Raw genomic sequence first — 12,144 nt, 5'->3', positions numbered from 1 at the left:
AAGCCCGGTGGGGGATGGCGGCCCTGTGGGGATTATCGCCGCCTCAATGACATAACGACGCCCGACCGCTACCCCATTCCCCATATACAGGACTTCTCAGCACATTTGGCGGGGACGTCCATCTTCTCCAAAATCGACCTCATCCGTGGTTACCATCAGGTGCCGGTGCACCCTCAGGATGTCGAAAAGACAGCGGTAATTACCCCCTTTGGACTCTTTGAATTCCTGCGAATGCCCTTTGGGCTTAAGAACGCGGCACAGGCGTTTCAGCGCCTCATGGATTCAGTCCTGCGGGACCTTGACTTTCTGTTTGTTTATTTGGACGATATTCTGGTTGCCAGCACCTCCAAGGAGGAACACCTCGAGCACCTTCGGGTCCTTTTCAGACGGCTTCAGCAGCACGGCCTCATCGTTAACTCGGACAAATGCCGTTTCGGCTTATTGCAACTGGATTTCCTGGGCCACCGCATAACCCCGACAGGGGCAACGCCACTTCGGGTCAAGGTGGAAGCAATTGCGGCATTCCCAAAACCGAAATCCGTGAAAGCTTTACAGGAGTTCCTGGGGATGGTTAACTTCTATCATCGTTTCATCCCCAGGGCTGCACAGCTCATGCATCCTCTATATGAGGCCCTCAGAGGCTCGACAGGAAAGGACCCTGTGGTATGGTCACAGGACATGGATCGTGCTTTTGAGGAGACGAAAACCGCACTCGCCAATGCGACCACGTTAGCACACCCCCTGCCGGGAGCCACCATCGCTCTCACGACAGACGCGTCAGACTACGCGGTGGGGGCCATCCAGGAGCAGTGGGTCAATGGCGCGTGGCAACCCCTGGCCTTTTTTAGCCGCCAGCTACAACGGCATGAACGCCGGTACAGTACTTTCGATCGAGAGCTGTTGGCTTTGTTTTTGGCCATCCGCCATTTCCGTTTCCTCCTCGAAGGACGACGCTTCATCGCGTTTGTCGACCACAAGCCATTGCTGTTCGCAATGGCCAAATCTGCGGAACCATGGTCGGCTCGGCAGCAACGGCAGCTGACGTACATATCGGAGTTCACCACCGACATCCGACATGTGGCCGGTAAGGACAACATCGTCGCCAATTGCCTATCCCGCGCCATCGTCCAGGCCGCCCAATTGGGCATTGACTACGCACAGATGGTGGTTGACCAAGCGGACGACCCGGAGAACCAGGGTTTTCGTTCGGTTCCAAACAGCCTCCAGCTGAGGGATGTGCCTTTCCATTCCGCAGGTACCACTCTGCTCTGCGATGTTTCGCTGGGTACACCCCGTCCGATCGTCCCGTCTAAATGGCGTCGTATGATTTTCTATGCCTTACACGGCCTATCGCACCCTGGAGTGCGGGCATCGCAAAAACTGCTGGTCTCCAAATTCGTATGGAGGGGAATACGCAAAGACGTCAGGGACTGGGCGAACACTTGTGTTGTTTGCCAACGGTCCAAGGTGCAGCGCCATGTCAGAGCCCCTCTCGCCACCTTCGAGGTCCCGGAACGGCGATTTGATCATATTCACATCGACTTAGTGGGACCACTCCCACCTTCCCGGGGCTTTACGTACCTTTTGACGATGGTGGATCACACCACGAGTTGGCCGGAGGCAGTTTCCCTGACGTCCACCACATCTGCGGACGTTGCTCGAGCTTTCGTTTCATCCTGGGTAGCCCGTTTTGGTGTCCCTGCGGATATTTCATCGGATCGGGGGCCGCAATTTTCGTCCGAACTGTGGAACGAGGTGATTTCCGTGTTGGGCATTAAACTCCACTGCACTACGGCCTATCACCCACAAGCGAACGGCTTGTGCGAGCGGTTCCACCGCTCCTTGAAGGCGTCGCTCAGGGCCAGCCTGCTGGATGCATCCTGGGTCGACAAACTACCGTGGGTGATGTTAGGACTCCGCACGGCGCCGAAGGAAGATCTCCAGTCGGCAGCGGCGGAGATGGTTTACGGGCAACCGCTTCGAGTCCCAGGTGAATTCCTGCCGTTACCTACGCGACCATGGTCCGCGGCCACACAAAAAGAGACCCTCCGTGATGCGGCCCGCTGTTTCCGCCCAGTTCCGACCTCACGGTACGGTTTGCTTTCGTCCAACGTCCCGGGGGAGTTGTCGAAAGCCAAGTTCATGATTGTGTGCCAGGACGGCCATCGTACCCCGCTCGCACCACCATATGCCGGACCCTTCAAGGTTTTGCAGGCAGGGGACAAGAGTTTCATGATTGACGTCGGGGGCAAACCGGATCACATCTCTGTCGATCGCCTCAAGCCTGCGCACCTGGACCTCGAACGACTGATCGAGCTGGCGCAGCCTCCGCACCGCGGCCGGCCGCCGGCCGCTACCACACCTGACAACGCCGTGCTGCCTACCAGTTCGCCGCCTGCTCAGCGTTTTCCCCTCCGGGAATTTCGGAGTCGGTCCAACAGACTTGTCCGACCTCCTCAGCGATTGACTCTTTTCGTTAAAGACAATTCTGGGGGGGCGTATGTGGCAAAACCACTAAGAGACTCTTACAGTGACTTACATAATTGTCTGTAACCAATGTTAGTACCTCTAGCATTAATTGTCTGTAACCAATGTTATTACCTTTCAAGTTGGCTCTGGTTAAACAGAGCTAGATCGACAACATCGCAATCTGACGCGATGATGTCATCATGTGGGTCACGTGACGTCCCCTTCAGCGGGAAACGTGATGACGTCAGAGGTAGAGGGCGGGGCCAGCCAGTCCTCGTGTGGATTGAAAGAGAAAAGACCAGTTTTGAGCTTCTCCTGTAGTTTCTTGCTTTGTAAAGTTCTTAGACAATAAATTCAGTTTGTTAACTTCCAGTAAGTTATAGATTCTTTGTTAGGAGTGCAGAGACTCCTACACTGGTATGTTTAATTCCCAGGCATTGTCACCCTGCAGCCATGTTTGTGTAATGGCCACAAGATCATACCCATATGTAGTTATTTGTGCCATTAACTCATCTATTTTGTTACGAATGCTACGTGCATTGAGATAGAAAACTTTCAAATATGTTTTGTGACACTTAGTTCCTGCTTTTGCCCTTTTTATTACTTTACCTTTTACTCCATACCTTCTGCCCCTTCCTGACACGCTCTGGTTTTTAATTTCCCCACTGCTACCTAAGTCTATGACCTTCTCTGTTGTCATTTTTATTATTTGCTCTCGAGGAACCTCCCCCCCACTAGTTAGTTTAAAGCCCTCTCTACAGCCCTAGTTATATGATCCACCAGGGCTCTCGTCCCAGCACTGGCCAAGTGAAGCCCGTCCCAATGGAACAGCTCCCTCCTGCCCCAGTACTGGTGCCAGTGTCCCAGGAAGCAAAACCCATTTCTCCCACACCAGTCTTTGAGCCACGCATTTAACTCTCTAATTTTATTTGTCCTAGCCAAATTCGCTCGTGGCTCAGGTGGTTCTGCTTTTTAATTTGGCCCCTAGCTGCTCAAACTCCCTCAGCAGAACCTCCTTCCTTGTCCTATCTATGTCGTTGGTACCAACATGGACCACGACAACTGGATCCTCCCCCTCCCACTCCAAGTTTCTCTCCAGTCCAGAGGAGATGTCCTTAACCCTGGCACCGGGCAGGCAACACAGCCTTCGGGACTCTCGCTCTCGGCTGCAAAGAACTCTATCTATCCCCCTAACGATACTTCCCCCTACCATTACAACATTTCTTTTAACTCCCCCCACTTGAATGGCCCCCCGCTCCACGGTGCTGTGGCCAGGTTGCTCATCCTCCCCGCAGTCCCTGTTTCCATCCTCACAGGGAGTAAGAGCCTCGAACCTGTTGGACAAGTGCAAGGGCTGCGGCTCCTCCAACACTACCTCCTGGATCCCCGTACCTGCCTCACTTCTAGTCACACCATCCTGACCCCGGCCACGGACTACATCTGAATTAATTAATCTAATTGGTGTGACTACCTCGTGATACACAGAGTCCAGGTAACTCTCCCCCTCCCTGATGTGTCTCAGTGTTTGAAGCTCGGACTCCAGCTCTTCAACACGGAGCCGGGATTCCTCGAGCAGCCAACACTTACTGCAAATGTGATCACCGTGAGCATCAATGGTGTCCACCAGCTCCCACATATTGCAGCAGCAACACATCACCTGATCTCCCATTCTAAGTAATTAATTAAATTTGATATTATTTTTAAATACCCTCTGTCCCGAAAAGGTCCACTCGCCAAGGGAGACTGCCCAAATCCCAAAGGGGCGGAGCCTGAGGGGAGGGAGCCGAAGCCCACAGTTGTGGAAGAGCCACAGGCTGTGAGAGCGAAGGTCCCACCTGAAGGTCCACTCGCTAAGGGAGCCACGCCCAAAGTACCTTTTCGCAGGTCGACTCGAACGCCTCAGCCAGTAAAACCTTGGCCCAAGACCCCCGCTCCCAGTAAACGCCGACTTGAGAAATCCTTGACAAAACGCAGTCCCCGATTAACAGCAAAAGGCTGCAGGGAACCCAAGCCACAGGTCACTGCAGCCCCGCCACAGGGAGCGGCGAGCTGCAGTCCAATCAGGGATTAGGCAAGCCGCCCGGGGACGGGTGGCGCTGTACATAAGTTAAGTTTAAGTTTTAAGTTTAAGGTGTGTAAATATTAAAGTGATTAGAGTTTAAGTAGTTTTGACATCTGCCCAGTATGTGTGTAGTTTTGGATCGAGGTCGAAAGGCCCGATCATGCCGTCACCTAAGCCAGAATCTCTCGGGAGCCTGGCTATATTGTTTAATCTGTTACCGGTGCCAGAAAGGATGAGAGGGATCCTCGTTGCGTTCATGACGATCGGATGGAGCTGGGCCTATCGGGGCCGCACTAAGGACTCCACCATATATGGGTGCTCTGGCAACAGAGGCCCCGTTGCGACTGATGGAACCGGCCCACGGGACGCTGAAGGGACTGCTGTCTACTTCCGTGAAGGAAGGTGGCCAGGCTGGCTGGGGTCGAACTCTACTGAATACTCCAGCCAGACGGGGTTTGCATACAGGGAAACGTCTCTGATGTGCCCCAGGGTGAGGGTCATCGCACCCAGGATCAGCATCACCGCTGGGAGGAAGATTTGCCTTGTTTGCAACGAACGGGTACCTTTGAATCGTTGGCGGTGGCTGCGCAAGTTGAGCAGCACCATGAAGAACTCCACTGTGGAGTGGGAGAGACTGGGTAACAACACCCATCGGACTATTATGGGAACTCATGGGGTGTTGAGTGTCTGTTGGGGCAAGTGGTGGGAACCAGATGAGGGGATCTACATCTGTATGTAGGGTTCAGAACGCGCTTGCCCCACAGGCGTCTCCATTTTTTTCCAAAGGCAGTGGCAGGATGCTGGACAAGGAATGAGGTGGGACGCCAGCACACGGGCGTGCGGAGTCCCATACTCTCAGATCCCAGTAAACGCCACTGAGCTCATCACCCGACCCCGCAAGCCCCTGCCCACAATTCCGGTAGCTAAAGCCCTCAAGGAAGGGTGCACCACCACAACAAAGGGACCCGGGAATGGATTGGTATTGGTACCCACAGGTCAGGTACTGTACCAAGGGGTCCACTACGTGGTGGCTTCGGTGATTTTAAACCTCACCGAGGTACGATTGCCAGAGTGGTGCCCCAGGGAAACGGAGCAATTATACCAGGTCCTGTTATCAAACATGTTTAAACAGTTTTACGAATTCGATTTTGCCGATGTCGACAGAGCCGAGTTGTACACCACACCACATGAGGTCTTGGACAGGATAGGGAGACAAAGAAGGGGTGCAGTAAATGATATTTTCACAGCTTTTAATACAGGAACTTCCATCATCAACACACTGGATGATGTGGAGCTGCAAACCCAGATCAATGGTTTGAAAACACAGTTGAGAAAGATACTGACTGACGAGAATAAGGTAGTGGGTTCTGAGTTACATGAGGACCAGGCCATGACACTACACTTAATAGAGATAATAGCTGAGCTGGAGAAACACGCCAGAACGGTAAATGCACTCATCAGGGAGGATCAGAACGCGTCCAATCAGGCTGCGCAGAACGAAGCTTGTGTGCTATATGGGGCGTGGTTACTGGGCGAGGGCTGCAGTAACCTGGAGGATTTAAAACAAGGTTTAGTCCCCTCCTGGATCAGCAACAAGCACCTCGCAGCCCTCCACCCTTTTGAGAGTGCATTGCGTCCGTGCCAGCTCAGACTAGCCTCAGAGGCCTACCCAGTCCCAGTGGACTGTGGACGGTCTAATCACACCATTATGGGTATAGTGGTAAGAATGCCGGTGATGGGAAAGACAGCTAAACCCGCCCCGGTATACAGGGTGGAGAACATTGGAGTCGTTCAGGGGGGTGCGCACATTCGCTACACAGGGGTCCCACCTTACGTCATTCGATGGGAGCATGCAATGATGGGTACCGACCTCTCGGGGTGCCAGAGCCGGGGAGCACATATCATCCTGTGTCCCCAACACTGGAATGCCCATTCAAAACCACAGTGCGGGTTCAGAACTGCTGGTGCGAAGCCTATAAATTGCACCATGGAGGCAATGGCACAAGGCCATGTGCCCCTGCAGGTGGCATATATAGGAGGTGGGACATACTGTGTCACCACTGCAGCGCCCCACTACCAGCATGGACAGCACGGTTGGTGTCCGGTCAGTGACAGCAGCTTCTGTTTCAAGCCCAGGGCAGAAGTTCAAGTGGCCCAAAAGCGAATTGTCCCCATCCCTGAACCTTCCACTGTTCACATCACTGTTAGAGAACTTCACTGATCTTTAGCGATTCGTTGCACATTTTGGGTATATCATTCCCCCGCTCCCTGAACACCTCACCAAGATATTAAAAGCCGTTGTTGTTTCACAGAAACACTTCTACACACTGGAGCAAAAGACCTTAGAGATAGGGGCAGACATATTGGACATAGTGACCCCACCGTGGTGGGACATGTTCACTAATATAGAAGACCCTTCTTGGATTAGGAAAGCCTCCCACATTCTTGTAGTGTGCCAGGTTGTCATTGTAGTTTATTTACTGTTTGTACACTGTAAAAAGGTCAAACATTCGCAAAAGTATGAGAATAGAGGGGAATGGAGGGAGCATTATGTGCGGGTAGAAGAAGAGGCACCATTTAGATTTTTGCTGCTTTGTATAAAGTTAAAGTTTCCCTCCCTCCTCTGTATTATTTTTGACATGTATTCATGTGTATTTTTTATTTTTGTGTGTACTTTATTTTTATTATTGAAGCTTATTAGATGTGTTGTTATTATTAAAAGGGTAATGTGTATGCACTAGGTGATGTAGAGGTATAAGGCCCCCCTCCATGCCTGGAAGTAAGTTGTCAGATTTTAACTCCAAGGTATTGCCATCTGTAGATGCTCAATGTACACTAGATTTTTCTGAAATGGGAAATACATGTGTCGTGGGGTCATAGATATGTAAATACTGGGGATGGTTTCATTGTGGAAAGTCAGAAAATTACAGTATCATCAGGGGGGAGCGTAGGATTCGCAAAATTGAACTTTATATTATAAAGGGTCAAATGGCAGAAGAGGCCATGAGTTTTAAAGACTGTTTTAAAAGAAGCCCAGAAAAAGGGGCATACAAAATGGCCGCCATACCACGTGCCCGGCTTATTGGGACATTTTAAAATGGTTCCTGCGAATCCTCAGACAGCTTTGTGGATTCAACCCACAGTAAGTTCTGGAAGCCGTTTCTGAGAGAACAAAACCAGACCCCCACATATACATATGGATTAGATGCAGATCCAGTCAAGATCGGCCTGGAGACAGAGGCCATCTAAATGTTGACCCAAACAAAAGGGGACAATTTCATATTCATGAGAACAGCACCAAGGACTAGATAACAAGATCAGCAGGACATTAAAAACAATGAAGGTCATTCCAGACCAGAGATGGGCCTTTACCGGCCATCTAAAATATTTTAAAATATAATAACTACCCTGCTGTGCTCCCAGCCTGCCAAAAGTTAAACAAAGACTAACCTGATTTTGGGCGGGAAGTGGAAGCTTCTGAAGGAAAAGTATAATTGGAAGAGGAGTTGTTGTTGAGCAGTTGAATTCGGCGGTTGTTGAGTTGAGTTGGAGTGGAGTCGGAGCTTTTTCGGAGCGGTTGGGTGAGCCTCAGCTTTTCGAGCTCAGCCCTGGAGCGTTGGCAGCCGGTCCAGCTTTTGAGCTGGGTAAAGAGGAGCTGGTTTGGGAGAAGATCAGCAAACTCCTCTCCACCATCGGAGGAAGAAGAAGAAGACTAAGCCGCCATCAAAAAGACCGTTCGAGCCGACGTCCCACCCCGGGGTCAAACTTCAGGAGATCATCGACCAACCCCGGGCCGTTGACAAAAACGAGAGGCCCTCTCCCGGCTCGGGAGAAGAGACAAAATAAAACAACAGAAGCAGCCGGTGTCCAGCCACCCCCGACCCCCACCTCAGGAGAGAGGTGTGGCGCAGCTCGCTGGGGTACCACGATCCATGAGGAGACGGGACGCCTGAAGGAATCAAAACCCAGACTTGTTTTCAAAACCTGGTACTTCCTAGTTGGATTGGTGAGCATGTTTCTGGCCCTTCACAATCAGATCTAGATAGGTTTAAGGGGGTGGATATTTAAGGGTATAATTAACATGAGTTGTTATCCCTCGATGTTCCGTGTGTTTCCTTATTTCATGATGATCTTTGTAGAGTATAAGATGCCTGTATTTGCCTTAGTTAGTATTGTGTCGTTATGATTTGTTTGTGTTTTCCCTCCCATGTACTCTCTTATCTGCTTGCATTTGATTTATTTTTCCTTATGCACTAAAATTTCATTTTGTTTCATCAAACTTGGTCTACAAGAGTTTTCTCTACATTGTAGTTCCTGCCCCAAAGTCCAAAGTATAGAATCTAAGGGGTGAGTGGGTCGAACCACTCAAGGTTTTACTGTGCAAGAGAGAGAGGCCTCTAGAGAGAGAAACCTCTGCGATCTAAAACCCCTTACAGATGAGGGAACTAGATGTAATATCTCCAAGTTTGCAGACGACACAAAGCTGTGTGGGCGTGTGTGCTGTGAGGAGGATGCAGAGAAACTCCAGTATGATTTGGACAGGTTGGGTGATTGCGCAGATGCATGGCAGATGCAGTATAATGTGGATAAATGCGAGGTTATCCACTTTGGTGGCAAAAACAGGAAGACAGATTATTATCTAAACAGCAATAGATTGGGAAAAGGGGAAGTGCAACGAGACCTGGGTGTCCTTGTGCACCAGTCGCTTTCGGTAAGCTTGCAGGTGCAGCAGGCAGTTAAGAAGGCAAATGGTATGTTGGCCTTTATAGTGAGAGGACTCGAGTACAGGAGCAAGGATGTCTTGCTGCAGTTGTACAGGGCCTTGGTGAGACCACACCTTGTGTATTGTGTGCAGTTGTGGTCGCCTTATCTGAGGAAGGATGTTCTTGCCATGGAGGGAGTGCAGCGAAGATTCACCAGACTGATACCTGGGATGGCAGGAATGACGTATGAAGAGAGATTGGGTCGATTAGGCTTATATTCGCTGGAGTTTAGAAGAATGAGAGGGGATCTCATTGAAACTTTTAAAATTCTAACAAGACTAGACAGACTAGATGCAGGAAGGATGTTCCCAATGGCGGGGGAGTCCAGAACCAGGGGTCACAGTCTAAAGATAAGGGGTAAGCCATTTAGGACTGAGAGGAGGAGGAATTTCTTCACCCAGAGAGTGGTGAACCTGTGGAATTCTCTACCACAGAAGGCAGTTGAGGCCAACTCATTAAATATATTCAAGAAGGAGTTAGATATATTTCTTAAGGCTAAAGGGATCAAGGGATATGGGGAGAAAGCAGGGACAGGGTACTGAATTTGGATAATCAGCCATGATCTCATTAAATGGCAGAACAGGCTCGAGGGGCCGAATGGCCCACTCCTGCTCCTATCTTCTATGTTTCTATATATTGAAATGAATTAGCATTTCGCAAGTTTGTTAAGGTTTTCTTGTATTTTGTCACAGTCTTCCTCAGTATTAACTACACCCCGTAATTTGTTGCCATCGCAAATTTTGATATTCTACTTCCGATTCCCGAGTCCAAATCATTTATGTAAATGGTGAACAACTGTGGTCCTAGTACCGATCACTGTGGAACACCACTTACCACCTTCCACCAGTGTGAGGAACTACCTTTAACCCCTACTCTCTGTTTTCTGTTTTGTAGCCTATTTACTATCCATTTTGCTACCTGTCCCCTGAGTCCACGTACTCTGACCTTAGACCTTATGGATAGAGGGATTGAGCCCCTTTATCACTTACATTCGCATTTTTAATCCTTTCCCCCAATTATTTTAGCTACTTTCATGTCATAGCACAACATACTGACTATTATTACTGATGTGATGATCATATACCACCTCAACATGAACACCAACCTTGATGAATTGTACAAAATTGACCTATGACCAACCGTCAATTGTCAGGTTTAAAAAGTCAATGGGTGTTATTTTGGCCAATGGGTGAAAACAGGCACTGAATGGGTGCTGTGCTAATAGGAAACGCCTGTTTGAAGGTCCGGATTTAGCCTGCAGGTGCTAACCAGAAACCTGCAGGTGTAACACTCAAGTGCTGATTAGATGCAATTTTTGTGGAGTGGAGTGCTGTGGCTGACAGGCTGCGGGAAGTTTCAGGGTGGCTCAGGGACCGAAGGACAGAGTGCACAGGTTCTCTGATGCGACACTGGAGGTCCTGGTGAAGGAGGTCCAGAGAAGGAGGGATGTCCTGAACCCGCACCTCACCCTCCTCGCCCTCCTGTCCCTCTCTCCTGCAGCAGCTGATGCTGCTCTGCTTGGCCACATGTCCTCCACCCATTCCTTGTCCAAACCAAGGGGGACTCCTGGCAAGATGACCATGACCAAACACTCCCCTTCTCCTGGTGACTCCTATAAGGTGGAGTAGCACAGCAATTACTCTTTTTAGGTGAAGTCCTCAGAGAATTTCTGGAATAAATATTGCTCGAGTGTTGATGAAGTCTTGACAAGGTCTCCCGATGTGTTTCAGAAGTCCTCTTCACAGCTCCAGCAGCAAGTGAACAGTAAATGGTTATCATAAAATGGTGAATATCCCTTTAAGTGGTGTGTATCCCTTTAAATCGCACTTGAAATCGACATCAATGGCATGTTTACTCCCAAATAGCTGGTCGTTGTTAGGAGAGGGTATTAGTTGAAGCGCTAGTCACCAAAATGCTGTGCAACCTCTTTAATGAGCGCTAACAGGTATTTTAAGTGGCAACCATCTGTTTAGCAAGCCTCCGTTCCTGTCGCTGGCTTCAACTCCTTCACCAAGATAGCGTCTTGCGCCAAAGCCGGGCTAAACTGACGTTTCAGCCCAAGACCAATGTTTCCTATAAGCTGCGCCGTCATGCGGCTGTGCAGCTCTCCCCAGTCCCCGCAGCCCGGGACTGGCTTTTGCAATGTTGAACTTTGCACATGCACGAAACTTTGAATGGGCCACGCATACCCAAGAAACAATTTACGGGGAACATTGTTTAAGAGCCCGTCTTGGTCACTTCTTTACCTCTTTAGCACCTAAAGTATTTGGTGAAAATCGCCCCATATATCTCCACCAGAATGTATTGACTTTTAATTGATTGTTGATGGGACGCCACAGTAACTTGGCTTATAAATATAGTGGCTGGAATTTTCCCAATGCTTGTGTTGGGTTTGGCAGAAATTGACAGCACTTCGGGAACTGGCCATCATCCTGCCGACTTCCGCATTTAACTCAGGCGCACCACAGACCCGCTCGGGCGAGGCGGGCAACCTCATTGAATTACTTAACTGCTCATTGAAAGAACTTTAACTGCCTTTTTAACATCATGTTTTGGGTTAACTTTTACACACCTGTGAAGGTGAGGCGGAAGCTCAGTGGCCATTGTGCCAGTTCATTAAGTGACAGCTGGAAAAAACACATAAATACTCCCACATTACACCTGCTTCCTTGCCCAAGAGAAAGGCTCTCACTGACTCCATTTTGTGCAGAGATTTAGCTGTCAGGTGTTTGCAAGTCATTTCTGCAACCTCGGAAGCCACTCTCACCACATTGCTACTCACTATCACTTCATTGAGGGATTGGCCCACTGATCTCCACTTTACCTGCCATGTATTAGATCAGCATGGTG

The sequence above is a fragment of the Somniosus microcephalus genome, chromosome 12 (genome assembly GCF_052327205.1).
Source record: "Somniosus microcephalus isolate GS21.2 chromosome 12, FLI_Smic_1.0, whole genome shotgun sequence".
NCBI classification, from domain to species: domain Eukaryota; kingdom Metazoa; phylum Chordata; class Chondrichthyes; order Squaliformes; family Somniosidae; genus Somniosus; species Somniosus microcephalus.
The sequence above is the reverse complement of the archived record's forward strand: the minus strand, read 5'-3'. Positions refer to the sequence as shown.